This window comes from Patagioenas fasciata, chromosome 3 (genome assembly GCF_037038585.1).
Source record: "Patagioenas fasciata isolate bPatFas1 chromosome 3, bPatFas1.hap1, whole genome shotgun sequence".
Taxonomy (NCBI): Eukaryota; Metazoa; Chordata; class Aves; order Columbiformes; family Columbidae; genus Patagioenas; species Patagioenas fasciata.
This window is the reverse complement of record NC_092522.1, coordinates 28,157,422-28,179,147: the sequence shown is the minus strand read 5'-3', so window position 1 is coordinate 28,179,147 and position 21,726 is coordinate 28,157,422. Positions and strand designations below refer to the sequence as shown.

Here is a 21,726-nt window from a genome sequence, read left to right as displayed (position 1 = left end):
TGAGATGGACCATGTTCAGTGATACTCATCTGTTTATATTTTCCAATTGTCTCTGTGTACGGAGATGCTGGTTTACAGACACAGATACCCATGTACTTGAAGAAAATGTTGTTTACCACTGCACACACACAGTTGAGAGTGCATATGGAATGGGAAGAACTGAAGTGACATTTCAGAATACTCAGCTATTCAGTATATGCTACCAGAGCAGTCAGTGAAATGAGTATATCCAGTCGAAACTTCAAAAGAAATGTAAAAAATTGAAATCAAGCTATTCATGCCGGAATTTCTATAAATGTTAGCCCTGCTATTTAGCCAAAAGACAAGATTCCTACTTTAGGTTCCATGCAGAAGAGAACTTGTTCTACAGAACATTTCCCCTTCTGTTTGCAATGGGGCCACCGGGTCAATACTGGTTTGAAAGAAAGTTTCCACATGGCAGATCACTGACGTTTTCTGTCGTGAGAAGAATAAACTTGGGTCCTCTGCTCAACTCAGGGCAGTCATTTTCATTTTTACTGGTTTACTTTTAAAACTTTCCCATACGCAGTATCTAATTATGGTACATTACAAAAAAAATCTGTATTTAAATGGTAACAGTGTGCAGTGCTGGAAGGGACTGTTGGTAAATTGCTTATTCACTTTGATGATTAAGCCAGTAATTATTGCATTAGCATCCTAAACCACACTCATCTGCTCATCTATCTCCTCCTAAGGCGATCCCATGAGACATGATGGGCTAAGTAGAAAGGGTACGGCACTTGAAGAAGGGAAGGGCAGAGAACATGTAGGAGATAGTGCCAGGGATTACGCGCAGGTTGCTTTCTCCGGTGTCTACTTCATTGTGACTCAGGATAGTGCTGGAGTGTGGTACAGAAAAAAAGATGTGTTGGTTTGTTTTTTTTTTTTGCATTAGAAATGTAAAAGTAGATCTTTCCACTACTGGCTATGAAAGACCCTAAGACACTTCTTGCTGGGTCTTACCACTGAGGCTATACTCGCGCAGTAATCAAAGCAAATAATTTTATTTGGTTGAGTAAAATGGCCTTTCAGCTTCCACACCACTGGGGCATTCAGCTGCCTGTGCTGTTCTGCGTTCCTGTCCCGGAATGTTCGGGAACCCTGCTGGATGCCATTTACCAGCTGTCTTCCACCTCCCCTTCACCTCAGCTAAATCATTTGGTGGCTTTACAGTGCAGTTTTTCAGAACAAACACTTTATGATCCTCCTAAAAGCAAAGGCATAAAACAAGTGTAAGATATGACTTTGGCTTTAAATGATGAAATTCCAGGAAATAAGTTACTTGGAATAGTTTGCTCACCGGGAGACAGATGGGCACCGGATCCCCCACCCCCTGCAGGTGGTGTGTTGGTTTCCCATGAAATTTCCTGAAATGATGCGGTCACAGACCCATTCCAGTGGCTATTTCAAGCTCAGGAGTGACATTTTTTCCACTTTACTGGATTGTAAGACCTATTATTTTACCCCTACCTCTTAGCAAGAATGAGCATTTTATTTCTTTTTAAGGAAACATTTTTCATGGAACTGATGGCTTCTTGAATTGTATCTGAGTATGGATCAAGTTTTGAGGCCACTTATTCGGCAGCTGAAATATCATCCTTGCACTTCTGATGTTGGTTTTGAAGAAGTGGCTAGATAAAAAAAAGACTTTTACAAGCTTTCCTGAGTGGAGATCATTTCATTACTACAGAAAATGAGAGAACCTGCATGGTGTGGTGCATGCCTGCTCCTGGGCATGTTATTTGCAATTGCATGTTCTAAAGCAAAGAAAACTGCTCCCCGGGTGCACCCTGATGAACCAGTTTAAAAATTGCCTTGGACTGGATTCCAGTGAAAGAACTTCCCTCTGTGCCCCCACTTTACATCAATAACTCTGCCATGTAGGTTTATAGAGAATAACACCAAGGGGGAAGGTGCTGGTCATTTTAAAAGGATCTTGTCTTTGTTCCTCTGTTCTCCATGTATGTTTTTCCTATAGTCTTTCTTCATTCTCTCCCTCCCTGCTACGCAGTTACCATCTTTTTTTTTTTTTTCTAACTGAATGAAGCAATTAATTGCTTTCTTCTCCTCCTCAGTCCCCATGTAACACCCCACTGAGTGCGCATCCTTTTCCCTGGAAGAGTGGTGCTGCTACTGTCTTTTTCAGAGCTTCAGAAGAGGCTACAGGTGCTTCAGCTGCAGGTGTAAGTGCTGGGGATTGCTCGGCTGCTTCATGGCCATACGTGGGCTGTGGGTCAGGTGATGTGGTTGGATGGGTTTAAGCATCCTCACAAAGCATGAACTGGCAGCAGACCTGTTGTTTTAGGGCACAGATCTCACACACCATGCTGGAGTCAGTGCCAGCAGGAATCTGGAGAAGGGCGTTGGTTTTGTACAGCAAGTACACAGAAGAGCGGAGCCCAGGGAAGCGAGTACCCAAATAACAAGCTGGCAGCTATCCAGCATGGGTAAAAAAACCACTGCAAAGACCTTGACAAATGTTTCCATCTTTTTATTTTGTCTGTCTCATCCAGAAAACAGTGATAGTGAATAAAAATAGTTTGGTTTGAAGACAAGAAACTAAAAGATAAAAATATATTTTTGTAGGACAAAAACTATAATCACTATGGAATTCCTTTCCATCTGCTGGCCAATTCATTTTTAAAAGTCTCAAAGCGATTCAGCTTCCATTAATTCTCTTGTGGGAACTGTGCCTGTTCTAATAAATGTCATTGCCCACAAGCTTCTCCTGGTGTAGACTATGCTTACATGTCTCACTTGATCTTTGAAAACAACGGTTATTCCTCCTGCACATGTTATATCCCTCTAATATATAGAGGCAGTTTGGTCTTTTTCTTTTCATCATTGCATGACTAAATATGCAAATATATGTTTTAAAAAATCCTTTAAATCTGTTCTCCGCCAGTTAATTTTATTTGTCTAAGTTTCTTCAGAGTCTTCAGTCAGTGTTTTTTTAGAGGAAAATACCAGGCTTAAGTTCTACTCAGGTGCAGAACAACACATTGCTAGACATCAAACATATCACAACAGGATATAGTAAAAATCCACTACTGTTTACAATTTCAATTTTCTGGAAGCTCTGAGAGCCTTCTAGAAGAAGGAATTAAGTTCCTTCAGTCTCCTTCTAAAGGATTCTCAGCTCTATCTCTAAGGCACTCAGAGCCTTGCAGGAGCTCATCTTAGAAATATGTTTGGCATCCTCTAGTCAGATGTGAATGAATGACATACCTTCTCAAACTGAGGTTCTGTTGCTGATTTTTTTCCCGAAAAAACTGACTTAAAATTCACTAATTTCAGCTTGGATCATTCCTCAAACATTCTTGCTACAAACTGACTGTCACAGCACCTAAACAAATATCAAACTAGCGTCTCCTAATTGTGACACTTTGAAAGACAAAATATCCTTCTGTGTTCTAATTATTTTATAATTCCTTTGATTATTGTTTATTCATTGTGCAAAGCATATGCGTAACTCCCACATGCCTAGTGTTAAAGAAAATACAAATTTGTAGAAACAAATCAGCAAAGGTAGCCCATTTAAAAGCCACACTCTGCCAGTTCCTCAGAAATGCTCCCACCTGAATCTGCTGCAGCACCGTGAGCTTTAAAATGAAAAGTCCAAACCTCTGACCATGAATCCTCAGGATCATCAGACCAAACAAAATGCCTTCTTGAATAGGCGCCCTTAAAATCAGATCTGTGGGAGGACTCGAGCATCAAATCTGTCTCAAGGCCAGAATTAGCAGATTCGCTTCCTACAGGACTTGGAAGAAGTGTGAGACAAAAGAGCCCCCAGACTCAAGCCCTGTGCTTGGGCTGGGACCCTCTGACAAGCAGCTGGTTGGCAGAGCAAGTGGAAGGCTGGGACTAAACTCTTACACCCTCTGTGGAGCTCAGACTTCTGTTCCAGACCTTTAGGAATGCCTTTTTTGTCTTTAATATAGGAACCGTAAAGAAGAAAGAGTCTATATTTTGCAGTTATTGGGAAGCAGGAAAACTCAGTGCTTTTTAAGTGAGTGCTGCAACCTTGGCTTATAGTGCAAGTGTCTCCCATTTTTTGCTCCTGTCGTCTAACCTAGAGGAGCTGCTTCAAAAGTCCAGTCGAGTCATCTGCTCACGAGGTGTGGTGTTGGATTTGGGTGTCCCCAGTTTGATTAAGGCCTTGGAGTCTGCCTCCCCCATTTCATGGGCAAATGTTTCAACTCGTCTTGGATAACAGCAAAGATAATGACGCCGCTAATACCGTGTTCTCTGTGAGTGACTTCAAAAAGTGAAACAGTGTGTTCTTCCAGATTTTTCAAACAGCAGTTACAAGCCCTGCTCTCAGGAGAGGGCTCTGAGATCTGGATTAACACAGGGAGAGGTGCTTTCACTCATCCCAGATCAGATGCCAGACTAACAGAGGAGAGAGGTACAACTGTGGCTGCGTGTTTGTGTCTGGCATTTTCTATTGTCTCTCCATAGGTGGTTTTCCTCTCAGCATGTGAGATTTTCAGATAAGCATTTTGAGATGTATAATTCTCAGCAGGCACCACATGGGGAACCTTAATGTTCAACGTTTAGAGTTTTATATTCTACTCTGGTGACAAAATACCTAAAAGCAAGCTGTTAAAAAACAGGGTCTTCTTACTGAATATAGTCGCAGCTTACAAGCCTCTCTTGCTATTCTACTCCAGAAAATAGCAGTCACAGCAAAAAAGTGCAACAACAAATGTTCTTTGTAAACAGGTTTTATGTAATTAAAGCCATTCTGCATTCTAAGTACATTATCTGTCTTATAGAAACCTTATTAGGGTAATACACAAAAACTTATAGGAAAAATCTCTCTTTAGCAGCCCTCAATGGAAAGCACCCTTCCTGCTGCTTTTGCAGAAGTAGTTTCTCCTCACCTGGTATTTAAATTGCATAGCAGTTGATCTGCCATAAATTGTTGCTCAGCATTGATATACACGTCCTAGTTTTATTAAAAATAAGTTTCTCTTTTAGTGAATTTGCATGTCAGCTAAAGCCTTCATGTTAGCTGCATTTTCCTGGAGAACCCAACACATGTATATACATGGTGTATAACATTCCATTCACGTGAATACTTCATATAAAAGTGGGAGATCACAAGGATCTCGTCCCTTTTTTCCTTCCCTTTTTTCCTCATGGCTGACATTAGGAGAGGACCTTGCTGGTCGTCCCTGTGAACGGAGGCCTAGTGAGAGACTGAATCCAGCTCCGGTTGGCTACAGAGTCTAATCCAGGACTTTGGGTCCTGGCTCTGCAGTTGCTGAGACTTACAAGATTGGTTTTGTATATTTTGTATTATTTTCTCTTTTCTTATTAGTAGCATTAGTAAAACATCTTTAACTTTTCCAGCTCTCTTCTCTCTGTCCTTCTTTCCCTCCCGATCGCCTGTCCTGAGTGGGAAGGGGGGAGAGGGAGGGGCAAAAGGGGGAAGTGGGGGGAGAGGAGGTTAACAATACATCTGCCAGGGTTTGATTGTCACCCCGCAATCTTAACCCTCGACAGATAATTGGCGCCCGAACAGGGACAAGAGAAAGGGGTAAATTTGGAGATTTTTGGCTTTTCTACTGCTCTGATGTACCTTTCCATTTTCTTGGCATGGTGCCAACTCATAGAGTTGTGATAGTCACGCGTCTGTTTGCTTCGGATATTATTTAGTGGTATTAAGGCAAAGTGAATTACATTGACTTAAAGATGTTGTGGCATAAGTTGTATCAGTTATTTTCTATATCGTGCTCGCTGATCCCATATCTGTGTTGGTGTTTCTTTCTGAATCGAAGTATTCATTATATAACAACAAGAAACTGGACAGCGGTCATGATGATACTGTGTGGTATGGCACTGGTTTATTTCATTATACTGCAGCCGTTAATGAATTTCTACTCGCTTCTGCTTTACCTTGAAAAACCTCCAGGAGAGATTAAAGAGCAGAATGGCTCTATATTTGCTAATTCGTCAAGCGAATCTTTAGAAAGGCTGACTAACAATACTTTTGTGTTTTCGCTAGGACAGTTTGCAAATGTTTTAGAGAACTTTGAATATCCTTGGAGCTTTGATAGAACTGTGATGGTGTTATCTCGTTTGCTGAATGTGTGTCAGTTTGTGTTACTGTTAAGAGAAATGAGGTTCAATAGGAGGTTTGCGTCTCTTTTTAGTCCTGAGATTTGCAGTGTGTTTTCGGAAGCTTTAGCAAAAAGCACTCCTAGCCGCTCGAGAAAAGGCAAAACAGCCAAAGCTGCTGCTGCAGCCACTGCCCCCCCAACCGCGGCTTCACAAGCTGAAGCTACAGCTCCTCCGCAGAGCTCCTCTGCCAAGGTCGCTGCAGATAACGTTACTTCTCCAGCCTCAAAGGCTAACAAGGCAGCCCCCCCGTCTTCACACACTGGGCACTGTTGCTGCTGTAACCACAGCAATCACTGTGACAGTCATTCAGACTCTGAAAATAAATCAGATGATGGTGAACCCGTATCAGCATCAGTTGCTGGTTGTAAGAAAGTCACTAGAAAGACTACCCGTGCAGCAGGTGATGGCACAGGGCCAACATCAACCCAAGGGGCATCATCAGGACAGGGTGGAGATGAAGTGACCACCACTCGGTCCTTTTCTCCAGGTGAGCTGAGAGATCTGCGAAAAGACTTTAGTCGTTGTGAAAGCGAGAATATTTTAACCTGGCTGCTGCGATGCTGGGACAATGGGGCAGAAACAATTGAATTAGAAGGTGGTGAAGCCAGGCAGCTGGGATCTCTGTCAAAAGATTCCACCATTGATAGGGCAATTTCAAGAGAATCTAATGCCGCTACTCTCTGGACCCGACTCCTGGCAGCTATGAAAGTCAGATTTCCCTACAAGGAAGATTGTATATCCAAGTTAGGGAAATGGAATACTATGGAGAGAGGTATCCAGTTCCTGAGAGAATTAGCTGTGCGAGAGATCATCTATCTAGGACCAAACAGCCAAGAGGGGACAGACCCAGATAGAATCAATTGTACAAAATCTATGTGGCGCAGATTTGTACAAAGTGCACCACCTGCATATGCTAAGTCATTGGCAGGAATGGTCTGGTCAGCTAGAGGTGCACAAGAAATTAATGAAGTGATTGAGCAGCTCCAGTACTTTGAGGACAGCCTTACTGGTTCTCTACGGGCTTGTGTCTCCGCTGTGGAGAAACTGTGTGAAAAATCTGATGATCGGTTTGAAAAGCTGTTGCAAGAAATCAAAGAGCTCAGAGAAGACTCGTACCGTTCACGACCTGCACAAACCTATGTTTCGGCTGTTAGGAGAAGGCGTTTCCAATCTCGAGAGAGAGGGCAGAGACAGCCCACAAAAAGAGGTTCACTGTGGTTCTTCCTACATGAGCAGGGAGAAAACATGAATAAGTGGCATGGAAGGCCTACCTCAGAACTTCAAGAACGAGTACGTGAGACAAAAGGAAAAACTCCTAGGAAGGTGGCTGCTCCAGTTTACAAAAGGAGCAGAAGAGATTCTGATGCTCTTGAAGGAACCTCTAATTCACACCCAGAGACTGCGCAAAACAGGAATTAGAGGTGCCCTGCCTCCAGCCAGGTGGAGGAAAGGGATAACAGAGTTTATTGGACTGTACAAATACTATGGCCTGGTACAACACACCCCCAGGAGTACAAAGCTTTAGTGGACACTGGTGCTCAGTGCACAGTAATTCCTTCTAATTATAAAGGAACGCAATCCATCAATATTGTTGGAGTGACTGGGGGATCCCAGGAGCTGACTGTTGTAGAGGCTGAAATGAGCCTAACTGGAAAAAACTGGCAAAAACATCCCATTGTGACTGGTCCAGATGCTCCATGCATCCTTGGTATAGACTACCTCAGGAGAGGGTATTTTAAGGACCCAAAAGGGTATAGGTGGGCATTTGGTATAGCAACTGTGGACACTGAGAAAATTGAACAGCTGTCTGATTTGCCTGGTCTTTCAGATGACCCTTCTGTTGTAGGACTGCTGATGGTTGACGATCAGCAGGTGCCAATTGCTACCACGACGGTGCATCGCCAGCAATATAGCACCAATCGAGACTCTTTGATTCCTATCCAGAAGCTGATCCGTCAATTGGAAAGCCAGGGTGTGATCAGTAAGACTCGCTCACCTTTTAACAGCCCAATCTGGCCAGTGCGTAAGTCTAGTGACGAGTGGAGACTAACTGTAGACTATCGTGGCCTGAATGAAGTTACACCACCACTGAGTGCTGCTGTGCCTGACATGCTAGAACTGCAATTTGAACTGGAGTCAAAGGCAGCCAAGTGGTATGCTACAATCGACATTGCTAATGCATTTTTCTCTATTCCCGTAGCAGCAGAGTGCAGGCCACAGTTTGCTTTCACCTGGAGGGGCATCCAGTACACATGGAATCGCTTGCCCCAGGGGTGGAAACACAGCCCTACCATCTGCCATGGACTGATCCAGACCACGCTGGAGCAAGGTGAAGCTCCAGAACACTTGCAGTATATTGATGACATCATCGTATGGGGCAACACAGCGAAAGAAGTCTTCGAGAAAGGTGAGAGAGTAATTCATATTCTTTTGGATGCTGGTTTTGCCATAAAACGAAGCAAGGTCAAGGGACCTGCACGAGAGATCCAGTTTTTAGGAATAAAATGGCAAGATGGCCATCGTCAGATCCCAATGGATGTGATCAACAAAGTTGCAGCAATGTCTCCACCTACTAATAAAAAGGAGACACAGACTTTCTTGGGCGTTGTAGGTTTTTGGAGAATGCATATTCCTGACTACAGCCACATTGTGAGCCCTCTCTATCGAGTGACTCGTAAAAAGAACCAATTTGAGTGGGGCCCTGAACAACGACAAGCCTTTGAACAAATTAAGCGTGAGATAACTCATGCGGTGGCCCTTGGACCAGTCCGAACTGGACTAGATGTTAAAAATGTGCTCTACACCGCAGCCGGAGATAATGGACTTACCTGGAGCCTCTGGCAGAAAGCACCAGGAGAAACCCGAGGTCGACCCTTAGGTTTTTGGAGTCGAGGATACAAAGGATCTGAGGCCAACTATACTCCAACTGAAAAGGAGATACTAGCAGCATATGAAGGAGTTCGAGCTGCTTCAGAAGTGATCGGCACTGAAGCACAGCTCCTCCTGGCACCTCGACTGCCGGTGCTGAGCTGGATGTTCAAAGGGACGGTTCCCTCTCCACATCATGCAACCGAAGTTACATGGATTGCACTGATCACACAACGAGCTCGAATTGGAAGTCCCAACCGTCCAGGGATATTAGAAGTTATTACAGACTGGCCAGAAAGCAAAGACTTTGGGATGTCTCCAGATGAGGAGGAAGTAAAACGTGCTGAAGAAGCACCACCATATAATACGCTTTCAGAGACTGATAAGCGGTATGCACTGTTCACAGATGGATCCTGTCGTCTTGTAGGAAAACATCGAAGGTGGAAAGCTGCTGTGTGGAGTCCCACACGACATGTTACAGAAGCCACTGAAGGACAAGGTGAATCCAGTCAGTTTCCAGAAGTGAAAGCCATCCAGCTGGCTTTGGACATTGCTGAGCAAGAGAAGTGGCCAATACTTTATCTCTATACTGACTCATGGATGGTAGCAAATGCCTTGTGGGGGTGGCTACAGCAATGGAAGAAAAGCAACTGGCAGCGCAGAGGTAAACCCATTTGGGCTGCCACACTGTGGCAAGACATTGCTGCTCGGCTAGAGAGCCTGCCTGTGAAAGTTCGTCATGTAGATGCTCATGTGCCTAAAAGTCAAGCCACCGAGGAACAGCTAAACAACCAACAAGCAGATCAAGCTGCTAAGATTAAAGTAGCTGAGGTGGACTTGGACTGGCAACATAAAGGTGAACTTTTCCTAGCTCGGTGGGCCCATGATGCTTCAGGGCATCAAGGTAGAGATGCAACATACAAATGGGCTCGTGATCGAGGGGTGGATTTAACTATGGACACTATTTCACAGGTTATTCATGAATGTGAAACTTGCGCCGAAATCAAACAAGCAAAACGGTTAAAACCTGTATGGTATGGGGGGCGATGGTTAAAGTATAAGTATGGAGAAGCTCGGCAGATTGATTATATTACACTTCCACAAACACGTCAAGGTAAGCGTTATGTACTTACAATGGTGGAAGCAACCACTGGATGGTTGGAAACATATGCCGTACCTCATGCTACAGCCCGAAATACTATCTTGGGCCTTGAGAAGCAAGTCCTTTGGTGGCACGGTACGCCAGAAAGAATTGAATCAGACAGTGGTACTCATTTCAAAAACAGTATTATAGACAATTGGGCCAAAGAACATGGTATTGAGTGGGTATATCGTGTTCCATATCATGCACCAGCCTCTGGGAAAATTGAAAGGTACAATGGTTTGTTAAAAACTGCACTAAAGGCACTTGGTGGTGGAACCTTTAAAAACTGGGATTCACATTTAGCAAAAGCCACTTGGTTGGTCAACACTAGGGGATCAACCAATTGAGCCGGGCCTGCCCAATCAGAAATTCTACGGACTGTAGAAGGAGATAAAGTCCCTGTAGTACACATGAAAAATATGTTAGGAAAGGCAGTCTGAGTTACTCCTGCCTCAGGCAAAGGCAAACCTATTCGTGGGATTGTTTTTGCCCAGGGACCTGGCAGCACCTGGTGGGTGATGCTTAAGGATGGAGAAGTTCGGTGTGTACCTCAAGGGGATTTGATTTTAGGTGAAAATATGCAATGCTGAACTGTATGATGTGAATTGCCGCACTAACAATGTTTAATAAGTGTCTTTCAGATCAAGACAATGGTGATGAAACTAGAGCTAGCTTCTTCGAGTGGCGCCCGACACCTTCTTCGAAGTTGGTGTCCTTAACCCACAAACAGTGGTCATGAGATGCACTTGTACCATTTTTCCTGCCCTGGGAGACTGTTGTGACAAAATGAACTTAATGAACTTTTCAAAGGATGGTCCACTGATTAATTACTCCTGTGTATATATGTACATATGTATATATATATATATAGTAGTAGTGATTAATTAGATTGTATTGCTAAGGTTAAAGTATTCAGTGAATGTCATATTATAAGGGGTGGAATGTCCTGGTTTTGTTAAAAACAAGTTTCTCTTTTAGTGAATTTGCCTGTCAGCTAAAGCCTTCATGTTAGCTGCATTTTCGTGGAGAACCCAACACATGTTTTGGTTAAACCTAGCAATGGAATGCAAACTTATTGATAAGCACGGATGGACATCTCGCGAGAGGGGCAACGAGAAACTGATGACCGAGAGACTGACCAATGGTGTATAACATTCCATTCACATGAATACTTCATATAAAAGTGGGAGATCACGAGGATCTCGGCCCTCTTTTTTCCCTTTTTCCCTCATGGCTGACATTAGGAGAGGACCTTGCTGGTCGTCCCTGTGAACGGAGGCCTAGTGAGAGACTGAATCCAGCTCCGGTTGGCTACAGAGTCTAATCCAGGACTTTGGGTGCTGGCTCTGCAGTTGCTGAGACTTACAAGATTGGTTTTGTATATTTTGTATTATTTTCTCTTTTCTTATTAGTAGCATTAGTAAAACATCTTTAACTTTTCCAACTCTCTTCTCTCTGTCCTTCTTTCCCTCCCGATCACCTCTCCTGAGTGGGAAGGGGGGAGAGGGAGGGGAAAAAGGGGGAAGTGGGGGGGAGAGGTTAACAATACATCTGCCAGGGTTTGATTGTCACCCCGCAATCTTAACCCTCGACAATTTCACAGGCTGGTAATTTGGGCCCAGACTTTGGAAACAGATCCATATATAACAGAATTAAAATAATTATAGTGCTCATGGCCACTCACATGATGTCATTTTTCAAGACCTTCGTAGAACCTCTTAAAATGAAGATATGCCATATGTGGCTCCTTGTGATAGATACGTCGACAGTTTCGCATATCTATTTTTCACAACTTTCCACCAAAAGCTCTAAAAAAGTTAACATTTCATCTAAAGGCATGACATCTGAAGCCAGGTAAATATTTTAAAACACCACATTTTTTAATTAGATTTCTTGGTTTTTGTTTGCAGTGACAAGCTGGAAATATGAGTTGTAGTTGACAAAGACCAAATAAAATTATATCATAGTAGTCATTTTAATTAACTTTAAAACTTAATACTTATCAAGAGCTTGACAGCTATGATGAAGATGTAGATACAAATTAAAGCAAAATCTGCCTTGCAGCAAGATTTAGTTATGTGTTATTTCTTAATAAGTCACTAGTGCAATGAATTCTTTAAACTAGAGAATGTTTTCTGGCTTTGTGCATTTTAAGTACAGGATCCTACCCACTCTGTAAGCAACTGCGTACACGAACAGTTCTGATAGAAAATGCTCCTCTAATCCCATTTAATTTAAAGTAATACAGATCTTTTGATCCAGCTTTCTGTCTCTCTTTGAAAACAAACATGTCAGTGCTGCCACCTAAGAATCAACAAAAATCAATCCCAAAGAAAACCAAGTCTCAAGAATTTTAGGTCAAAAATAAGTAGGAAGTTCTTGGAACTAAAAGAAGCATCAAAGATGGTCAAAGTGAGCCCAGCACTGAGCTGAAAGCATAAATTGTCTAGAAAGACTTTCCACATAGCATGCTTTTCTGCTCAAATTCTGTTTTGATTGCTTGGCTTTTTTCTGCAGACAAAAACATTCTCCTGGTGTGCATGTCTACAAAAATGCTTTCAGATGATCATTCTCTTTACTTAAACCATTTTTGATCATTTGGATATTACACAAGCAAGCAAATTGCCTGTTCTCATTTCCCATTTCTGTAAGTTGTGTAACTCGTTTCTGTGAGCAATTGCTACAACCCTCTGTAAATCTAGTGTGCATGCTCTTGTGTACTGACAATAATTAGGAATGTATGAAATGAATTCATTTAATATGAGTCAGTTGATGAAGATCTTTGAATGCAAAACCAGAGTGGGGGAAGAATCAGAGTCTCTGAATCAGAGATTAATTAACAGGTTTTCTTGGAATTCCTAGAGGAATGGGAACTCTGCTGGATTGTCCCCTGAGAAATAGGCGACAGATCAACACTCAGTAAGTCCGCAAGTCCTTCAGTTTAAAGCCCACCTCACCAAGTTGGCCAGCCTGCTGCCAAATATTCTCTTGCTTCTTCCAGACAGGTGGATCACATCCCTCCCTGACAAGTAATAGTCCTCAAAGAATGTCGCATTGTCATAAAAGCCAAAACCTTCAGGATGTCACCAGCCACAAAGCCATGAGTTAATGTGCATTATACATCTATTTCTGGCTGCCCCCTTTCCTCCCACTGGTAGAAGGAAGGGAAAGATCACTTGGGCACCAGTGATATTCACTTGCGGCCCCAGGGCTTGATATCTTCCTTGATTCTACCCAGGTTCCACTTGCAGTGTCATTCATGCCTACACGGAAGAGTAACCGTGCTCTACAGATGCAGAGTGAGATCAGAGACTGGAAAGGGATGACCATTAACTGTGAGGGAAACCTCAGCTACTGCCTGAACCAGCTGGAGAAAAACCTTTCTGAGGGGTGAGGATGGCTGCCAGGCATGCCGGGATGGTTGGGAAGAACCTCTTAAGGCAACATGGGAGTATAATTGGTTGAGATTAGGAATTTGGTGGAGGGGGCAGATTAGTACACCCATAACCACCATCAAGGGGTTTCGTCCCCATCCCCTGCTGCCCAGCCTGCACTGGAGTGCCCGTGTCACAGAGGTGTGATGTCAGCACCCGTGTTCCACCTGCAACGCTGGTCCCTGGCAACGAGCACAACACAGCCCCTTCATCCCCCCGCTGCAGCTCACCCCATCCTGTCTTGTCTTCTTACCTTCTGCTTTGCCCTACCACCACTCCACCCATTCTCTCCTGCTCCCGCTTACCTTTGCCATTCAACCTAACCCTTTTCACCAGTTCCCACCACCTCCACCCCATCTTGCCACTGCTGTCGCAATTGTAAATCACAAAGGTTCGGAGGAAGAGAACACTTCTACTGTTGGAGGTAAAGCCCCGCTCCATGGTGGTGGGCGGGCGCATTGCCCAGGCAGGATGGAGCAGGCATCGCGGGGATGGCATGGGGTGGGGACCCTGCTCTAGGGCTCTCAGGGGGCTGAGAGCTTGGCTCACCCTCTCCACCCAGCCCTGCAAGGCCAAGGGCTGGAAGAAGCCCTGCTGGGCTGCTGGTCCCCTGCTGAAATCAAGCATTCCTGCCTGGGTGGACACATGCCCAGCAGAGCCTGTGGTGCCCTGGGCTCGTGCTGGAGGGATGCTCGCCGGGAACACCTGGTGCCACCTGAGCTGGTACCTCCTCTGCCCCTTTCCAGGCTGGAGCCTGGGCAGCCCAGCCCTGCCTGCAGAGCAGCACGTAGCCAAAAGCCACCTGTGTAGGGTCAGGGGATTCTAGGCACTGAGTCAGGTTGGGGGCTGGCGTTTGTGCCAGGGACCCCCCATCGGGCAGAGACATGGCTGCCTACCCCTGCCCTCTCTGCTCCAGGAGGTCCGCAAGAATGCTCCACTCCCGATGTTGCTGAGGCACATGGGAGCGCAGGATCTTTTATCTGCAGGCGCTGTCCTGCGGGTGCTGGTGGCCCAGGAGCTGCCAAGCCTCCAGGCCACTCCTGCTGGGGGACATGCCCAGGGGCCCATTCACCCCACGGCTCTTCCCGGGCGGCAAGAGGGGGCAGGGGTGCCGAGAACCCCATCCCACGGGTCTGCTGGGCTGGCCAGGGCAGGACCAATGCACTTTTCTGCTTGGCTTTTCCCTTACGATACACCACCTTGTGTCGCGGGCTGCAGTGCTGGCTGTTTGAAGAGGAAGAGAGGAGGTTGGAGAGGATGTTTGAGAGGAAGAAGAGGAGGGTGGAGATGATGACGGAAGAAGCCATGGAGATCGATGCGGTGGTGGAAGTAGAGGAGATGGACGTTGATACACAGACAGATGAAGAGATGGATGTTGATATACAGGGGGACGAAGAGATGGACGTTGATGTACAGGGGGATGAAGAGATGGATGTTGATGTACAGGGGGATGAAGAGATGGACATTGATGTACAGGGGGAGGAAGAGATGGAAGTTGATGGCTAGCTACACTGCTGTGGATGTTGGGTGGGGTGGGGTGGGTGGGGTGGAGTGGGATGGGATGGGGTGGGAGGTGGGATGGGGTGGGGTGGGATGGGGTGGGAGGTGGGGTGAGGTGGGATGGGGTGGGGTGGGATGGGATGGGGTGGGATGGGATGGGATGGGGTGGGAGGTGGGATGGGGTGGGACGGGGGGATGGGGTGGGATGATGGGGGCCATACTGGGGGGAGAGTTTTGGTTTGTTATATTTAGTTGGGTGTTTTTCTGTAAATATATATATTTATGTTTTCTCAGACATGAGCTCTCTGTCTTTTTCTTGTGTTTGCTGGATTGTGATTGCCGCTTGCTCTGGGTTCCTGGGACTGGAGGCAGCTGGGGGTGCTGGCACGGCCACCTGGGGGTCAGGGGTTCCCTGTGCACAGAAGGGGTCCCACTTGCAGAGGTCAGGGCACTGGGCACCAGTGAGGCTCATGGGCTGCTGGGGAGTCATGTCCCCAACAGCAAAGCTGCCACCAGCAACAACTGAGCTCTGATGTGATCAAGTTCTGCATTGATGCTATCAAAGCAAATAGCGAAGGACCCATGGGCAACGGGTCTGTTGGGTGTTGCACAGTGGTCATGAAATTATTGAGTTTTCTATTCTTGGAGAAGCTAAAAGAGTGGTCAGCAGAACTGCTACTTTGGACTTCTGAAGGGCAGACTTTGACCTGTTCAGAAGCCTGGTTGGCAGAGTCCCTTGAGAAGCAGACCCGAAGGACAAAGGATTCCAGGAAGGATGGTCTCTTTTCCAGAACGTCATCTTTGAGGCGCAGGAGAACTCTCTTCTCTCTGTCCTTCTTTCCCTCCCGATCGCCTGTCCTGAGTGGGAAGTGGGGAGAGGGAGGGGAAAAAGGAGGAAGTGGGGGGAGAGGAGGTTAACAATACATCTGCCAGGGTTTGATTGTCAGCCCGCAATCTTAACCCTCGACAATACAACCTTTCTACTGGAGGTGACAGAGTATTTAATAATAGATGTTTTTTTTCTCACCTCATCAAGGTTATGTCTCTTACTTTTGATGTGCATTTGAAACACATCTTCTAATGCCCTTAAAAAAAGAATAAAAAGGAACATCAGTGTAAAAAAAAAAAAAAAAAGACTGCTCAAAGGCCACATACTTCCAAATGAAAAATACCACTCAGCATGTCTTTCAGATCACTTAAAATACATGTTATCACTTTTGCTCCATTCCCTCCCTGTCCCTACCGTACTCAAAAATGGATTTAAAAAAGAAATTTTTAAACTTTTTAAGGTTGTTGAATATTATCATTCCAAGCGGATGCGGTTTGGCAGGACCTGCACCAGGGACAGTCTTTTATGTGTATAATTCCAATTTCTTCTTCCACATTTAACACAAGTGTATTGGTGCTTTCTATTGCAGTGCAATGTACTTTGACGGGGCCCGAGTCTCCCTGTTGCTGCTGTGAAGCATTGTCCCACCACTTTTCAGTAACCCTTAAGGGAAACATTGAAGGTTGAGGTTTTGTTAACTGGGGGTGCTAGGGAAAGAGAGATGCCTTCAGAAAGTGCTCTTGGTATTTTTTTGGATAGCTATCACAAGCAAAAGATCTGCTCATGGTGATGAGCATCAGTAAAAACTAAGACCTAACTGCCTGGGGAAATTAGGTGTCCAGGTTACACAGTCATAACTCATTTAAATCTAACCTGACGGTTGCATTTTCAATCACAAAAGTGAAAATATCTGCAATGATCTGGAGGGCCCAGTGGCACTGTTTTGGTTGTATTCCGTATATTTAAATTGGGAAGGAATTTACAATTTTATCTGCAGAGAAACTGGTCTAAATAAACTGTAATCCTGAAGCAGGTTAGCTAAGACCATTAGTTGTGTCTTTTCTAGTCTGTCACAAAATCTATTTAGAAATTCAACTTTTGATTTAAAATAAAAGGACGCTATTGATTATTCACTTTTATTCTGCAGAGAAATTAAGTTCTGTCATTAGAGGCTATCCAAGAAAACAATGGATGACTTTTCATGTTTTCTTAGTAACTTTTCTTTCTGAGGGAAGAGTGCACAGCATCTGAACAACCTCCATCTAAAGCCAACAGAGAGAACCCTTATTTTCTGAAGGATAGTAATCCTCCTGTTAATATAGTGGCTGACACACAGCAGCTTTTTGAGGGTCTATATTATTTTGATGTTATCTTCTTTTTAACTATACGTATGGCAGGCATGATACTTGGCAACCTTTTGAACGTGTGGTGAGTCAGTGGTTTTTAGATCTACTACTGTTTCTCCCAGTGTAACCAGAAAATTCACTTTCAACTTGGGCCTTGAAGTTTGTCTGAAAATGGCTATGCCTAGAAAGAAGGAGGAGAACTCTTACCTTTAACTGATTGCTCAGAAAACAAACTAACCAACCACCTGTGTTGTTGCTTAAAAAATACAGGGTGTTTCAAAAATATGGACCCAATTTGAAATCACTATAGCTTTGAAATTGGGTCCATCTTTTTGAAACACCCTGTATATTTAAAAGAGACTTAGAGATTTTAACTGAAATCCTCTAGATTGACAGGGAAGCATCCTGGTTTGGTGTCAGACTGAGTTTGTCTGATTCCAGGGGGTTAGCACCTCTCCAGCATCAAAGCACCGCATTTGACAAAGACTGAAATCTTAAACATTTGGGTTATATCCTCTATTGAAGGAAGAGTTTCTCCCATTTAAGATGCTGGCCAGGAAATGGTATAAAAAAGAAGCACACAACATTGTCACTTTTAGCAGGCCTACAAACAGACCAATGGTTTACCACATTTCTCTAAATATTAGAAATGTGACAGGTTTCTATTAGAAATGGGAGTGCGAGGTGGTGCGTGTGTGTGACAGGACGTCACGTACGGAACATGAAACCAGCAGAGGATGCTGCAGTTAGACACCAGCAGCACCAGCTGCATTTGGCTCTCGTCTTTGCCTGTGGATCATTAATGTGATAGCACATACATCCTCAAGAAAGCAATTATTTATTTTGCTCTCATAGGAGGGAGGAAGAACTCTAAATACAAAATCTTGCTGTGATGCACTCTGCTAGGGAAGACTCATTGTAGTTCCTTGGCTTGCTAGCTCAGGATTGATGGGGAACTGGAATGAGACTTGTATTATGTCAATAATGTCTCTCACCCCACTACATTGCATAATGGAACGAGCTTGAGAACAGGGTCAGAAAATATGATGTTTCCATGTTTCTACTAGGAGTCTGTGGGAAATACGAGTCTGTCTGAAAATATTTTCTGTTTAAATCACGACTCCTATAAGGTGCAGTCACAAAAATATTCATCAAATTAAACTTAAAATTTCAAGTTTCACTTTAATCTCATGAAAGCCACCAATTATTTACACTGATTGAATAATTGGTCAAAATTTTGCTACTTAAAGGAATAAATAAGAAATGCAAAGCACTTACTCTTTGTGATAACAATTTCTAATCAAGATATCATTTGTAAGATCTTGAAGAAAACGAAGATACTCTTCTTCTCTATACAAATACACAAGCTGTCAGCATCTTTCTTTAACATACACTGAATACAAATAAGGTTTACAAATACCATGCAAAGAGGTAGTAGTTTGAGAGTAATCAAGTAACCCAAAGAATTTTGCCAACGTATTCAAAAGTGATGAACCTGTTTACTAGTCTGCATTTTGTTTTACTATCCAGGTTAATGCTTTTTCAAATGACTGATTTTCACAGCTCTGTTGGTCAACTATGTAATTATGTTGATCTATTAATTTAATGCATTAATTTAATTAATCAAGAATATCTATGCCTTTTGTGAATAATCAGTTAAAGAAAATAGTTCCAAAGAACAAATTTTTATTAACATTGTTTACTTATTCATTATTTACTTATTCTTAACGTATTTAGTTTGCCAACAGGAAGAGGGGATGGAACAACTTGGAAAATATTTTCCAACTTTCTAATCCCACACTTTCCAAGCAAGTAGCTGAATCCTGTATCCCTGTCAGAGTCCCTTCTCCTCACCGCACACATCTGCTGGTGATTGGCTCTTGTGCCATGTTTTCAACTTTTCACTAGATTCTTACTTGAATATTTTGATATAAACCTTAGAAATAGATAAAAGGGACAAACAAATATTTAACTTACTTTTCTTCAAGTTGTGATCCTGGAGAAAGTGACATTTCAGAACTGGAAATCCATAATTCATTGTTCTGCCACAAAAAAGTAAAGAGGAAGCGCAGATTTTAAAAATTATCTTCATATTAACATTTTATATTTCCATTCAGAGCATCAGGGAGAATGATCTGATGTCATAACATAAAAAATCACAACAACAACATCACACAACTGACAGGCCAGCTCCATGAAATAAGGGTCTTGAGTGTCAACCACTCATCTAAAAATATAACAAGTATTATTATTAAGTAGGTTTGTCTTAGCAGAGATGGAAACAAACAGGTATAACCTGAGAAAAAGGATGCAAATGCTATAAAGGAATGAAAATTTCTGACAAAATAGAAAGTATTAGCACATCTCATTCAAATAAGGTAAACTTTTTTTTTTTTTTAAGAGGACACGCAAAATACATTTGTAACTGTGAAAGAAGACTTAGAAAAGCAGATTGTTGTTGAAATTATCTTTTGCTGTGGGTTATCAAATGGGAAAAGGAGCTTCTGTTGATAACGTTGTAAAATGAAGGTTTCGGTGGCTGGAACAAGGGATGGAGTAGTTCCAGGTAGCACAAGGCTACCACAAATCACGGTTGTGGTGCCTTGCTTGGCTTTATAGAAATTCAACACTGAATCTGCAAAGGGGTGAGCAGGCCAAGGAATCACACAAAACCTCTCTATCATGCATGGCCTTGACTACTGTTAAACATCCCTGATTTTGAAGAGCACTAAAATTCACTACACTCATCCCCCATTCATCTTGAAAATCCAGGTGACTAATGGAGTGCGGCCCGCAGCCAAAGTCCTGTGCGGCACAGTGCAGTACCGCCTGTGGGCGGCATGATGGGCGCTTCACCTGGATGTGTCTGGGCTCCAAGTTATTATTTGAATGGAGCGAAAGGCTGTAAATCAACGAAAAGCTGGAATGACTGCTTGAAATTTTAGTGTGCAGCAAGATGCCAGTCAAGTAGGAAAAAGCTCTGGTTTCAGAAGAACACATTTGTGTTGGAATACACTCTTCTTCACATCGCATAACGCCTGATCTATGTTGCTTAGAGAGACCAGTTACTTTAGCTGTTCTTGTTTTATTCACAGAAGTCAGTTGACCTCATCTAGCCACACATGATATGGATCTCTCAGTTGCAATCTTAATGACGTTTCACAAGACAATTCAATTTTTTGGTTTTGCTCTTAATGTATCTTTCCCAAAGCCACTGATTCTGTTACCATCTCTTTTCCGCACAACCAGGACAACTTTTTTGTATGAACTGTGGGCTCCATTCCTTTCTTTTGGATCAAACTGGTTGCACCAACCTCAGCTGGCTGCAGAGAAAAAGGATCTGAATGTGGTCTCACTTGTGCATCTTCTAAAAATCTGAAAGATTGAAAGCACAGTGAAAATCAGTTATTCTTAAAATGATGTGTTTGAAAGTAAAATTACTTCACATTTAGCACCGATGTATAAACAGAGGAAGTACCTATGCAACTCTCTTTTCATCAGTGACATCTGCTGATCGAAGTGATGGTCTGCCAGGAGAGACCTTTTTTGGAGGAGGAGGATTATAGTACCTATATTTTACAAGAAAAGATTGGTGTGATGTCTTTAAGATTCGAGGGGTAAAATACTGCGCCTTTTCTGTGAAGTAAATCGAATGTTTATTAAGGAGGTCCCCAGAATATGTTTTATTGAAAGAGTTTGGAAATGTTTTCTTCATGTTACGACTGCTTAAATGCACGTGAGACCGCTGGAGTGGTGAAGCAGATGATCTGTCTGTACCAGAGCTGTGGACAGGAGTCTGAGACAAAGCATTCTGAGCACTGCTTTGGGTATTCTTTCTTGCAGTAGAACGTGGCAACAGAGTTCTTGAAATGATCTTCTGAGATGATACAGCAGGGGCCTGCTCTCTCTTTGTCTTGGAGCAGCTGTTCCGACCCGATGTCAAATACAGGTGACCATTTTCCAACAGTGACCACCCTGCCTATAAGTTAAAGAACAAAGTAACCAACAGAAAAATCATGAAAGAAATTCACTGAAATCAATGTCTCCTACAAATTGATTCACACAGGAGGAATTTTAAGAACCTGTCTTCAACTGTCTCAAGTGGACTGAATGACTTGCTGAGTTTCAGGAATGGCCATTAGGAGTAAAGCCACCCTGTCACTGCGACAGAGCTACTTAATTAGTCCCTTTTCTAGTTTCCTTTTCCATCTTGTTACAAGGTTGAGGTTGCTAATGACAACTAGCCTTGCGAAACTACACAGATTCCATCTTGCTTGCCAGGGCTCACAGAGGGAGAACAGGACATTTTTCCTGCCTTGGATATTGTGCATTCTCATCTATGAAACTCAGTGGCAACCTTACAGCCCTTCTTCGATGGTATCTTCTGTTATTTCTCCTTGTATGCCGATGCAGGTATGGGCATGACTCTGTCTCATGAGTTTGAATTCAAAG

General features: G+C 43.4%; 1 pseudogene; it reads right to left on the bottom strand.

Annotated features, from left to right (window-relative positions):
- Positions 1–21,726, bottom strand: part of LOC136099332 (spermatogenesis-associated protein 7-like) — a 50,073-nt pseudogene that overhangs the window by 5,956 nt on the left and 22,391 nt on the right.